Source organism: Bufo bufo, chromosome 4 (genome assembly GCF_905171765.1).
Source record: "Bufo bufo chromosome 4, aBufBuf1.1, whole genome shotgun sequence".
NCBI classification, from domain to species: Eukaryota; Metazoa; Chordata; class Amphibia; order Anura; family Bufonidae; genus Bufo; species Bufo bufo.
The window spans coordinates 615,163,828-615,176,408 of NC_053392.1; the positions used below are offsets into that span (position 1 = coordinate 615,163,828).

A 12,581-nucleotide genomic window follows, 5' to 3' on the forward strand; every position below is an offset into this window, starting at 1 on the left:
TGTGTCTCCTATATGATATATTTAACTGACATTTTTTATCGTAACAACCAACGATTTATACAGGAAAATCATGACGATTAACAAGGTTGCCCAAACTTTCGAATCCCACTGTATTTACAGTATATACATATATATATATATATATATGAAAAAAAATATATAAATATATATATATATATATTTATATTTATTTTTCAAAAATGTGTTAAATAAATAAATAAGAGGCTTAATAAATTTATGAAAAAAAGAGAAATAAACTTATTGATTAAAAAATAAATTGTTCGCAAAAAATACGTAGAGATTCAACAATAGAAATATATAAATACAGTCATCAATAAATAAATAAATATATTTAAAAATCATCCATAAATAAATAAATACATAAATAAATTCATCAATAATTACATAAATTCATCAATGCAGGAATATATAAATAAAGTTATCAATAATTAAAAATGCAGGAATATATAAAGTTATAAATAAATAAAAATACTAAAAAAATCATCCATAAATAAATAAATTCATCCAGAAATATATACAGACGTTAAAAAAAACAACGAAGTTTGTGAGGCAGAGCCAAGGAGAGGGATTGACAAGGGACCCTTTAGCGCCAGGAACCGACGGCAGGGGCCAAGAAGTCGCTGCCAATCCAGGACTTGTTCTTTTTTATATATGTTAGTCTGTCCACAGAGTCAGTGGACAGACAGGTTCGCTTGTCGGTGACCACCCCACCTGCCGCGCTGAATGTCCGCTCAGACAGTACGCTGGAGGGGGGGCAAGACAGTACTTCCAGCTCATACTGAGCGAGCTCACGGCAGGTGTCCAGCCTGGCAAGCCAGTACTCCATGGGGTCGTCGGTGTTCATGCTGTCGGAAGCACCAACGGGTCCCATGTAGTCTTGAAATTCAAATGATCACAGCACTCATCTAATCACTGGTTTTCACAGGGCGCTCCTCTAGATTGGTCCCCAGCTCCATTTCGGGACCTATTTCCTCCTTATATATACAAATTGACAGCACTCCAGAGTTGAAGGTGAAGTAATTAATGATTTTATTCAGCTAGACATAATTTCAGGCAATGTTTCAGGCTATATGCAGCCCTTCATCAGGCCCAGTGTGGGGAGCATTAGCGTGGAAGCCGGCATGACCCCATGTAGTCTGCCACCATGCGGGCCAGCTGTTGGTGGAGACTGCTGCTGCTTTTGCTGCTGCTGCTACTGAATCGCACAGACTGGTAGAACAACCTCATCTCACCCATAAGATCACCTGCTCGGCTTGAGCTGCTTGGGCCAGCCACCTGCTGGGTGAGATGGGCGGGGAGAACTGGAGGCTGAGGGTTTGCCTGCTCCAGCTGGTGGATCAGACAGGCCCCCAAGTTATAAATATGGGCATCCCTCCGGCTGGCTGGGATGAACTGCTCCAGTTTTCCCTTGCAGCAAGGGTCTAAAAGGGTGGCCAACCAATACTCATCCCTCTCCTTAATTTTCTTGATCCGGGGGTCCCTCCTGAGGCATTGCAGCATGTGGGCAGCCATGGGGAAGAGGACAGCCCGCTGTGACTCTACTTGGCTGTCCGGGACCATGACATCTTGGTCCTCCTGCTGCTGCTGCTCCCTGTGGGAGCCACCCCAACCCTGGACTAATGGTGCCCCCTGCACCGGCTCTCCCTCCTGACCAGGCCCAGACTCCTGGACGTGGGCAAACTCCTTAACAAATTCTTCCTCCTCGTCCTGGGCCTGGTCTTGGTGGAGCATTGTTGCCTCTTCTTGCTCCACCAAGGCACTCTTCCCAGCCTCTATCATGCAATCTAGTGTCCTGTCCAGCAGGAACACTATGGGGAGCACGTCATTGAGGCCGACATGCTCCCCGCTGAACATCTTGGTTGCCTGCTCGAATGGGGCAAGCACGTGGCAGACCTGGTGTATCTGCCCCCACTCCGCATTGGTGATGTAGGGGAGTGGGTGTGATGGCCCAGAAGTGCCTTGGTCCAGCAGATATTCTTTCACCGCCCGTCGTTGCTCCCACAATCTCACCAGCATGTGGAGGATGGAGTTCCACTGCGTCACGCTGTCCACAATCAGCCTGTGAGGTGGAAGGCTGTTGTCCTGCTGCAGTTTGGACAGGGACGCGGTGGCGGTTGGGGAGCATCGGAAGTGGCTGGCAATCCTACTTATACGTTGCACGATGTTTCTCAACCTTGGGTATGTGCGTAGGAACTTCTGTACCTCAAGGTTGAAAACATGTGCCATGCAGGGCACGTGTGTTAGACTGCCAGCCTGTAGGGCAGCGAGGAGGTTGCTGCTGTAGTCACAGACAACCATACCTGCCTGGAACCTTCAGGGTGTCAGCCATTTGTGGACCTGAGCCTGGAGGGTGTCCAGAACATCAGGTTCAGTGTGTCTCCGTTCCCCTAAGCTCACAAGATGGAGCACGACCTGGCAGCGGGCGTGCCCCACACTTGCGTAGCTACGTGGACGCTTACTGGGGGGCTCAGCAGTGGTGGAGACAGTGGCTTGAGGGAGAGCAGCAGTTCTCCCCTGGACACCCTGGGGCGGTATTACAAACTTAGATGCCGCCACATCTGATGATCACTCCCTGGCACCTCGGAGGGACACCCAGAAAGTCCAGTGTCTCCAGGATGAATTAATCAGCCCAGATCCACTTTCCTTATGACCATACGCAGGACGCCAGTGAGGATATCCGCATCTCTTCTGTATACCATGACCATCCAACGTGGAACAGATAAGTTAAACTATTGGTGACTCAGTGCCTCTGACTTGTCGCTGCCAAGCGCTTGGGGCACACCTCTTTGAACAGTAGGAATATTTTATTGGCATAACTTGACCATAATGTCTGATTCAATGTTGGGGAGTGTACCAGATGATTTATTTGTGCATTGAACTAAGGTGTATTTGGGCTGATTAGACTATACTGGCTCGGATTATAACTGCACTGTGCTTTCTTGACACACTAAATCTGTAATTAGATATCTTGTGGTCATAAGGAAAGTGGATCTGGGCTTGAGACCAGCACTGTGTCCTTCCGTCTGTTTTTCCTCTCACTCTATCTATATTTCTGTCCCTCCATCGGGTCCCTTCCTCACCTATAGCTGTACTGCAATTTAACATACATATGCAGCTTTTTAGTTGTATTCAATGCAACACTTTTTTCAAAACTTTTTGGGCCTATTATTTTATATGTAAACATTAAATGTTAAGTTTTATCAATCATAAGCTACCCACTATATGTGAATTGTTATTGGATTAAAGGGTTTAGCTCATAATTGATATCAATAGCTTGACCATCTCTACGTGGTTGTGTTCAATCACAGACAAAAGACGCAGACAATCCTAGCACACAAAACCCTAAGGCCTCTTTCACACGGGCGTTGCGGAAAAATGTCCGGGTGCGTTGCGGGAACACCCGCGATTTTTCCGCGCGAGTGCAAAACCTTGTAATGCGTTTTGCACTCGCGTGAGAAAAATCGCGCGTGTTTGGTACCCAAACCCGAACTTCTTCACAGAAGTTCGGGCTTGGGATCGGTGTTCTGTAAATAGTATTATTTTCCCTTATAACATGGTTATAAGGGAAATTAATAGCATTCTGAATACAGAATGCTAAGTAAAACAGGGCTGGAGGGGGTTAAAAAAAATAAAAAATCATTTAACTCACCTTAATCCACTTGCTCGCGATGCCGGGCATCTCCGTCTGACTCTTTTACTGTCTAGGACCTGTGGAGAGCATTAACTATAGTTTAAGGACCTGGGATGACGTCACTCTGGTCATCACATGGTACGTCACATGATCTTTTACCATGGTGAATCACCGCTCGTGTGCACAGCCCCATAGAAATGAATGGGTCGGTATTCAGTGCGGGTGCAATGCGTTCACCTCCCGCATCGCATCCGCGCGGAATACTCGCTCGTGTGAAAGGGGCCTAAAACACAGCAAAAGACTTTATTTTTTTCACAGACTGATCAGACAGCAAAAGACTACACTAAACTATACTATATCTCTATCTAACCTACTCTACATCCTGCACTAGACCCTATCACCTACACTATTAACTAAATAACCTACACTGACTATCTAACATTAACTATCTAGATTATATATGTGACAGAGCTAACTAACTAATGTACCTAACACCCTACACTGGAACCTATCAGCTACACTAACCTACACTATTTACCATTAACTATGTGGATTATATACACTGCCTGTCCCAAAAAAAGGTTGCCACCAAAAAAAGCCTTTATTTCCATCCAGTGTTGCATAAATTTTTCACCAAGATCTTGCATTGATGATGGTAGAGTCTGACTGCTGTGCAAAGCCTTCTCCAGCACATCCCAAAGATTCTCAATGGGGTTAAGGTCTGGACTCTGTGGTGGCCAATCCATGTGTGAAAATTATGTCTCATGAACCCTGAACTACTCTTTCAAAATTTGAGCCTGATGAACCCTGGCATTGTCATCTTGGAATATGCCCGTGCCATCAGAAAAGAAAAAATCCATTGATGGAATAACCTGGTCCTTCAGTATGTTCAGGTAGTCAGCTGACCTCATTCTTGGAGCACATACTGTTGCTGAACCTAGACCTGACCAACTGCAGCAACCCCAGATCATAGCCCTGCCCCCACAGGCTGGTACAGGAGGCACTAGGCAGGATGGGGGCATCACTTCATCTGCCTCTCTTCTTACCCTGATGTGCCCATCACTCTGGAACAGGGTAAATCTGGGCTCAGACCACACAACCTTCTTCCATTGCTCCAGAGTCCAATCTTTATGCTCCCTAGCAAATTGAAGTGCACCTGTATTTGTTATTGTTTTGTTATATTGTTATATTAATTACAACATCCGCACTTGTTATATTGTTATATTAATTACAACATCCGCACTTGTTACCTTGTGTAGGATGTCTATTGTGGTACTTGTGGTTCGCCGCGGGCATTCTCCACCGTATGCATTTTGCTGGGGATTGCCATTAGCAACGGGCCACAAGTGCAGGATTTTCTCCCCTATATATATGCACAACTGCATGTGGGTTTGAGCACCTCCTGCTGATGCCAACCTGTCTTCTTAGTTTGTATATATAGATTCTTGGAGGTGTATAAACTCCAATTTAAATGTGCCTGTTTTCCATCTACAGGCCACATTTAGGTGCACCTGTGAGGCCTGGGACATATCAGCCAGTCTTGAGTGGGACTCGCAGACTCCTCCCTCCTCCCATTGCAAGCATGGCCACATGCTGGAGGTAACTGGTGAGCTGTTTGTGTGTCGGCCTTATGCTCCTGTAATTTGCCCACTGGCTCCTGGTATCGCCCATACGGCTCAGGTAGGAGAGTGTAGGGTCCCGGGCTACTTGAGAAACCTTGGCGTGGTGCCCGGGCTTAGACATGTTCTACACCGTAGGACATGTTGACTAATCTCTCAATTTTAAAATCAGTTTGAGGGTTTAGTTAGATTGCAGAGTGCACCTGTATTTGTTATTGTTTTGTTATACTAGCAAATTGAAGCCTTCTTTTCTAGTTTACCTCACTGATTAGTGGTTTTCTTACGCTACACAGCTGTTCCGTCCCAATCCCTTGAGTTCCCTTCGCATTGTGCGTGTGGAAATGCTCTTACTTTCACTATTAAACATAGCCCTGAGTTCTACTGTTGTTTTTCTTCGATTTGATTTCCCCAAACGTTTAAGTGATCACCAATAACGATCATTCAAGATTTTTTTCCGGACACATTTCTTCCTCGAATACGATGGGTCCCCACTATCCTTCCAGTTTTTAAGAATGCGTTGGACAGTTCTTAACCCAATTTTAGTCGTTTCTGCAATCTCCTTAGATGTTTTCTCTGCTTGATGCATGCCAATGATTTGACCCTTCTCAAACTTACTAACATCTTTTCCACGACCACGAGATGTGTCTTTTGACATGGTTGTTTAAGAAATGAGAAGCAACTCATTGCACCAGTAGGGGTTAAATAACTTGTTGCCAGCTGAAAGATAATCGCCCATGCACTAATTATCCAATAGGAGGCTCAGAACTATTTGCTCAGTTAAATCCAGGTGGACAGGCAGTGTATATTACTGAGATAACAAAATAATGTACCTAACACCCTACAATGTAAACTATCAACTAACCTATTCCCCAACTAACCTACCACTAACTATCTGGATTATATATATATATATATATATGAGGTATCAGTTGTAATATAACACAGCAATTCAGCAAAGCACAATTATCAAACTCCTCTCTCACAACTGCATGAAACAGCACAAAATTGTTGCTGGAAATGTTCTTATATAGTAAGGGGTAGGCTACTTTCCTATTGGTTGCTAGGGATGTTTCTAAGCTATGACACAGATATTGCATCCTTCTCATTGGCCCACAAGCTAAAAGCAGGGAGGGATCATGTCACATGTGTGAAAAAAATATTGAATATTCGAAATTATGAATATATAGCACTATATTCAAAATATTCTCAAAGTTCCGATATTTGCGATAAAATTTAGTATTATGAATATTCGCGATCAACACTAGTTCCAACTGCAGGCCCAGATGGAACGGCACAAACAATCACAGAATGCCATCAAAATGTATAGGATTACACAACAGTTATAAAAACATACAGAGATAATAAAAGTTATGAGAATTGTTGTCCATTAGAGATGTCGCGAACATAAAATTTTCCGGTGTAGTGATGACTGTGCTCGTGCGCATGTTTGGCAGATTGCAGGTGATGGCGGTTTTTCAAAGCCTATGGTCGTGCTGAGGTAGTTCAGTGACAGTTAAGTAACCCAGAAAACAATGATTCTGCAGTGTGGGCCCATTGTTGGCCTAGTAGGCTTTAATGATCACCTTAGATGATCACAAAGAAAATTAATGTTTTTTCTTTACAAAATTATCCAGCCGATCGCTTTTGGTCTGTTCACAATGAAGCAACGACCTTATCATCTGGGGTGTGCCAACATTGCCAACATACTCATAGAGGTGGTCGCTTCATTGTGATACAACAAGGTAACGATCACGAAGGGGAATTGACACATGTATGTGCCTTTTTTTTGTTTTGATTTTGCAGCCACAATGCAGCACCAGAGGCCAGAAAAATTTGGCATGTACACATGCCTGAAAAATTTGGTATTGTTGCAGCCACTGCTGTAGCAGCGGCCAGAAAAATTTATGTTTTCCAGGCAGAAAGTGCACTAAAACATTGCAGCTTGAACCCTAGTTGGTGGCGGATAAGTCACGCAAGTCATCCGGCATGCAGAGATAAAATACAGCAGCGTCCGGACCATTTTTAGCCCAAGGCAGCTCATCTCATCAGGCCTTTTTTAGTCAAATGTATCGCCCACTGTCAGTCCCTTCGGGATCCATGCCTCATTCAACTTAATAAAGGTGAGGTAATCTAGACTTTTTCGACCTAGGCGACTTCTCTTCTCAGTGACAATACCTCCTGCTGCACTGAAGGTCCTTTCTGACAGGACACTTGAAGCGGGGCAGGCCAGAAGTTCTATCGCAAATTGGGATAGCTCAGGCCACAGGTCAAGCCTGCACACCCAGTAGTCAAGGGGTTCATTGCTCCTCAGAGTGTCGATATCTGCAGTTAAAGCGAGGTAGTCTGCTACCTGTCGATCGAGTCATTCTCTGAGGGTGGACCCCGAAGGGCTGTGGCGATGCGTAGGACTTAAAAAGCTCTGCATGTCCTCCATCAACAACACGTCTGTAAAGCGTCCTGTCCTTGCCGGCATGGTCGTGGTAGGAGGAGGATTACTTTCACCTCTTCCCCTGTTAGATTCCCGTTGTGCTGTGACATCACCCTTATACGCTGTGTAAAGCATACTTTTTAATTTATTTTGGAACTGCTGCATCCTTTCCGACTTCCGGTAATTCGGTAACATTTCAGGCACTTTCTGCTTATACCGGGGGTCTAGTAGCGTGGCCACCCAGTACAGGTCGTTCTCCTTCAGCCTTTTTATATGAGGGTCCCAAAACAGGCACGACAGCATGAAAGATGCTACTCATGTCCCGTTCCTCGTCCTCACTGAAGGTCTGTTCTTCCCCCCAGCCACGTACAACAACACGGGTACCGGATAGGTGACAACGAGCACCCTGGGATGCCTGCTGTGGTTGGTCTTCCTCCTCCTCAAAGCCACATTCCTCCTCTGACTCCTCTTCCTCACACTCCTCTTCCAGTGTTGCCACAGGTCCAGCAAGCGATGCTGATAAGGCTGTTTCTGGTGGTGATAGTGACCACAACTCTTCCTCTTCACGCTCATTTACGGCCTGATCCAGCACTCTTCGCAGGGCACGCTCCAGGAAGAAAACAAATGGGATGATGTCGCTGATGGTGCCTTTAGTGCGACTGACTAGGTTTGTCACCTCCTCAAAAGGAAGCAAGAGCCTACAGGCATTGCGCATGAGCGTCCAGTAACGTGGCAAAAAAATTCCCAGCTCCGCAGAGGCTGTCCTAGCACCCCGGTCATACAAATACTCGTTGAAGGCTTTTTCTTGTTGGAGTAGGCGGTCGAACATTAGGAGTGTTGAATTCCAACGTGTCGGGCTGTCGCAAATCAAGCGCCTCACTGGCATGTTGTTTCGCCGCTGAATATCTGAAAAGTGCTCCATGGCCGTGTAGGAACGCCTGAAATGGCCACACACCTTCCTGGCCTGCTTGAGGATGTCCTGTAAGCCTGGGTACTTATGCACAAAGCGTTGTACAATCAGATTCAACACATGTGCCATGCACGGCACATGTGTCAACTTGCCCAAATTCAATGCCGCCAACAAATTGCTTCCATTGTCTCACACCACTTTGCCGATCTCCAGTTGGTGCGGAGTCAGCCACTGATCCACCTGTGCGTTCAGGGCGGACAGGAGTGCTGGTCCGGTGTGACTCTCTGCTTTCAGGCAAGTCAACCCCAAGACGGCGTGACACTGTCGTTTCCGGGATGTGGAATAGCCCCTGGGGAGCCGGGGGGTGCCGTTGATGTGGAGCAAGACGCAGCAGCAGAAGAGGACTCAGCCGAGGAGGTTATCGAAGAGGATGGAGTAGGAGGAGTAGAGGAGGTGGCAGCAGGCCTGCCTGCAAGTCGTGGCGGTGTCACCAACTCCTCTGCAGAGCCACGCATTACATGCTTGGCAGCCGCCAGCAGGTTTACCCATTGCGCAGTGTAGGTGATATACCTGCCCTGACCGTGCTTTGCAGACTAGGTATCAGTGGTCAGATGGACCCTTGCCCCAACACTGTGTGCCAGACATGCCATGACTTTCTTTTGCACAATAGAGTACAGGTCGGGGATTGCCTTTTGTGAAAAGAAATTTCGGCCGGGTACCTTCCACTGCGGTGTCCCAATAGCTAGAAAATTTTTTGAAGGCCTTAGACTCCACCAGCTTGTATGGTAGAAGCTGGCCGGCTAAGAGTTCCGACAAGCCAGCTGTCAGACGCCGGGCAAGGGGGGGACATTGGTTTCTTACGCTCAAACATTTCCTTGACAGACACCTGACTGTGGGCAGATGAGCAGGAACTGCTGAAGGCGAGAGACGGAGTGGCGGATGGTTGAGAGGGGGCAAGGAGGACAGCAGTGGTTGACGTGGCTGAAGATGCTGAACCAGGAGGAGGATGGCGGCTTTGAGTTTGTTTGCTGCTTGTACTCATGTGTTGATCCCATAGGCGTTTGTGATTTGAGATCATGTGCCTTCGCAAAGCAGTTGTACCTATGTGGGTGTTGGACTTCCCATGACTCAGTTTCTTTTGGCACAGGTTGCAAATGGCATTCCTGTTATCAGAGGCAGACACACACAAAAAATGCCACACTGATGAGCTTTGCAATGACGGCATTCTGGTGGTGGCAACAGCATGCGTTGATTGGCTTGCTGTCTGGCTGACCCCGGGTGCCGATACATGCTGTCTGACTGTGCCACTAGCTCCTTGCGACGACCTCCCCCTGCTTCCAACTCGTCTTCTCCTTCTCTCTGTCTCCCCATTTGAACTTTCCCCCTGTACTTCTTCTCTTCGAGCGGGCACCCACGTGACATCCACAGACACATTGTCATCATCAACCGCTTCACTTGTATCTGACAACTCAGCAAAGGAAGCAGCAGCGGGTACAACATCATCATCATCACACCGTACGTCCATGTGTGTAATGCTGCCTGACTGAGACATATCCCTGTTATCTACATCCTCTGGCAATAATGGTTGCGCATCACTCATTTCTTCCAACTAATGTGTAAATAACTCCTCTGACAGATCAAGTGAAGCGGCTGTGGTGCTAGTGTTGGTGGTGGCGGCAGGCGGGCGAGTGGTAACTTGAGAGGTGCCCGAAGCTGAGCTGGAGGAGGATAGTGCGTCAAGGTTCCGAGCGGAAGCTGTAGAAGATTGGGTGTCCTGTGTTAGCCAGAACTTTTCGAGTTCAGGGTACGTGGCCTCTGAACACTGGGCATTATTCTAGGGCCAAAGGGAATCACAGCACCACGACCACAACGGCCCCTGCGGGGTGGCCTGCCTCTGCCTGTCATTTTTTTGAGATTAGTTGTACTATGCGTGCAAGCTACTGTGACACCAGATATGAGTGGTGGCACTGGGCACTGGCAGTAGTTGGCACAGTACACGCTGTAGGCCTGACACACATGCTTGCAGGCAACTAACTGCAATTACATTACAGTCAAATTTTTTTATTTTTTTAATGTAATCTACTGTGACACCAGATATGAGTTGCACTGGTGACACTGTGCACTTGCAGGGCCTGAAACACACACGCGTGCTGGCAACTGACTGCTATTATATTACAAGGAAGACCCGGCACTCACTGTAATATTCAAAGGATGATGGTCACATACAATACTCTGTGACGCGTTTCGGCTCACATCGGGAGCCTTTCTCGTTAGAAACTGATTTATGTATCAAAAGTACCGATAGAAATTCTCTTCTACATTATTGGAGTAACCACCCACCTACTGTCAAAAAAGCATTGCCTCATTCTCAGTTCCAGAGGATCCGCAGAATTGTTTCTGATGTCGGAGTTGAGGAAACCCGTCTTAATGAGATGAGTGAAAGGTTTAAATATCGCTGTTATCCAGCTTCACTTCTTACTCAGGAGAGGAATAAGGCCACTGTAGTATGTGATAAAACCATTAAAAAACCACGTATTCCGTTTGTATCTAAATTTCACCCTTGGGTGCATAAATGTAGATTAATTTTTAATCGACATTGGAATATTCTATCAAGGGCATACCCCTCTGTGGAGGAATTTCAGAGTCGCCCTCTTATTTGTTATAAGCGCAATAAGAATATGCGCGATATGGTGGTACGGGCTGATGTAGGCAGCATTCATACTGAAAAACGACAAAGCACCTTGTCCACACCAAAAAAGGGCACCTTCCCTTGTTTGGGATGTATACATTGTTCTAGTGTAATTAAAGGCGAACATTTCTCACATCCACACACAGGAAAGCAATTTCCTATCAAAGGATTCTATACATGTAATAGCAACTTTATTGTGTATCTATTGAAGTGTCCATGTGGCCTCCTATATATAGGAGAGACCTCTATGCGGATGAAGGATCGCTTCTCCAAGCATAAATCGACCATACGTAAAAAGAATCTGCTTCTACCAATCCCGTACCACTTTGACCGCTGCAATCATAATATCTCTCAGCTGCGCTTTCAAATTATCGAGCATGTGTCACAACCTCGCAGAGGTGGCGACAGGGTTAAGATGTTAAAAAAACGTGAATCCTATTGGATTCATACTCTACAAACACTGGAGCCCAAGGGTTTGAACCGGGAGTATGATCTCAATAGTTTCTTGTAATCTCCAGCCTCCTATACATATTGTATATCTATTATTTGCTATAATTGCTTTTCTATATATAGCATGTACTATTTGTTGAAATTTTATAATAAGCTTTATCTTTTTGTTTATTTTCAGAAAACTTGAAGAAATCCCATCTTGAATTCTCTTCTAGTTTTGCTACATTGTTACAAAGAAATATTTAGTATTTAACTATCATTATTCTCATTATGAGGATTGTTGCGGCTGGGATCTGCTCTTCAGTTCTCTTCTGTTTTTTCATTTTTTCTGTTTTTGTTTATTCCATCACCATGGTTACGTAATGTCATTTCCGCCTTGGCGGGCTATTTAAATTCCGTATGTTCACTATGTTTGTATGCTATATCCATATCCATTGTTTGAGAAAGGCTCCCGTTGTGAGCCGAAATACGTCACAGAGTATTGTATGTGACCAATAAAGACATCATCCTTTGAAGATTACAGTGAGTGCCGGTCTTTCTTTATTATTCGTGTGAGATTGCTATCTCGGACGCGTGCACCACGCCATTTTATCAGAGTGCCGGCTGATCATTTCTTCATTGCTATTATATTACAGTCAAAATTGTTTTTTGTTTTTTAAATGTAATCTACTGTGACACCAGATATGAGTGGCACTGGTGACACTGTGCACTGGCAGGGCCTGAAACACACGCTGGCCGGCAACTGCAATTAGATTACAGAGGGGAAAAAAGCAGACTGATGTACTAGCCCTAAAAAGGGCTTTTTGGGGTGCTGTCAGGACGCTGTCCTTACA

At 45.6% G+C, this 12,581-nt stretch overlaps 1 protein-coding gene across 1 annotated transcript in view; it reads right to left on the minus strand.

The window, feature by feature from the left end:
* The window catches only part of LOC120999664 (oocyte zinc finger protein XlCOF6-like), a 2,208,135-nt gene that overhangs the window by 83,781 nt on the left and 2,111,773 nt on the right, over positions 1–12,581 (minus strand). The gene's annotated exons all lie outside the window — the stretch shown is intronic.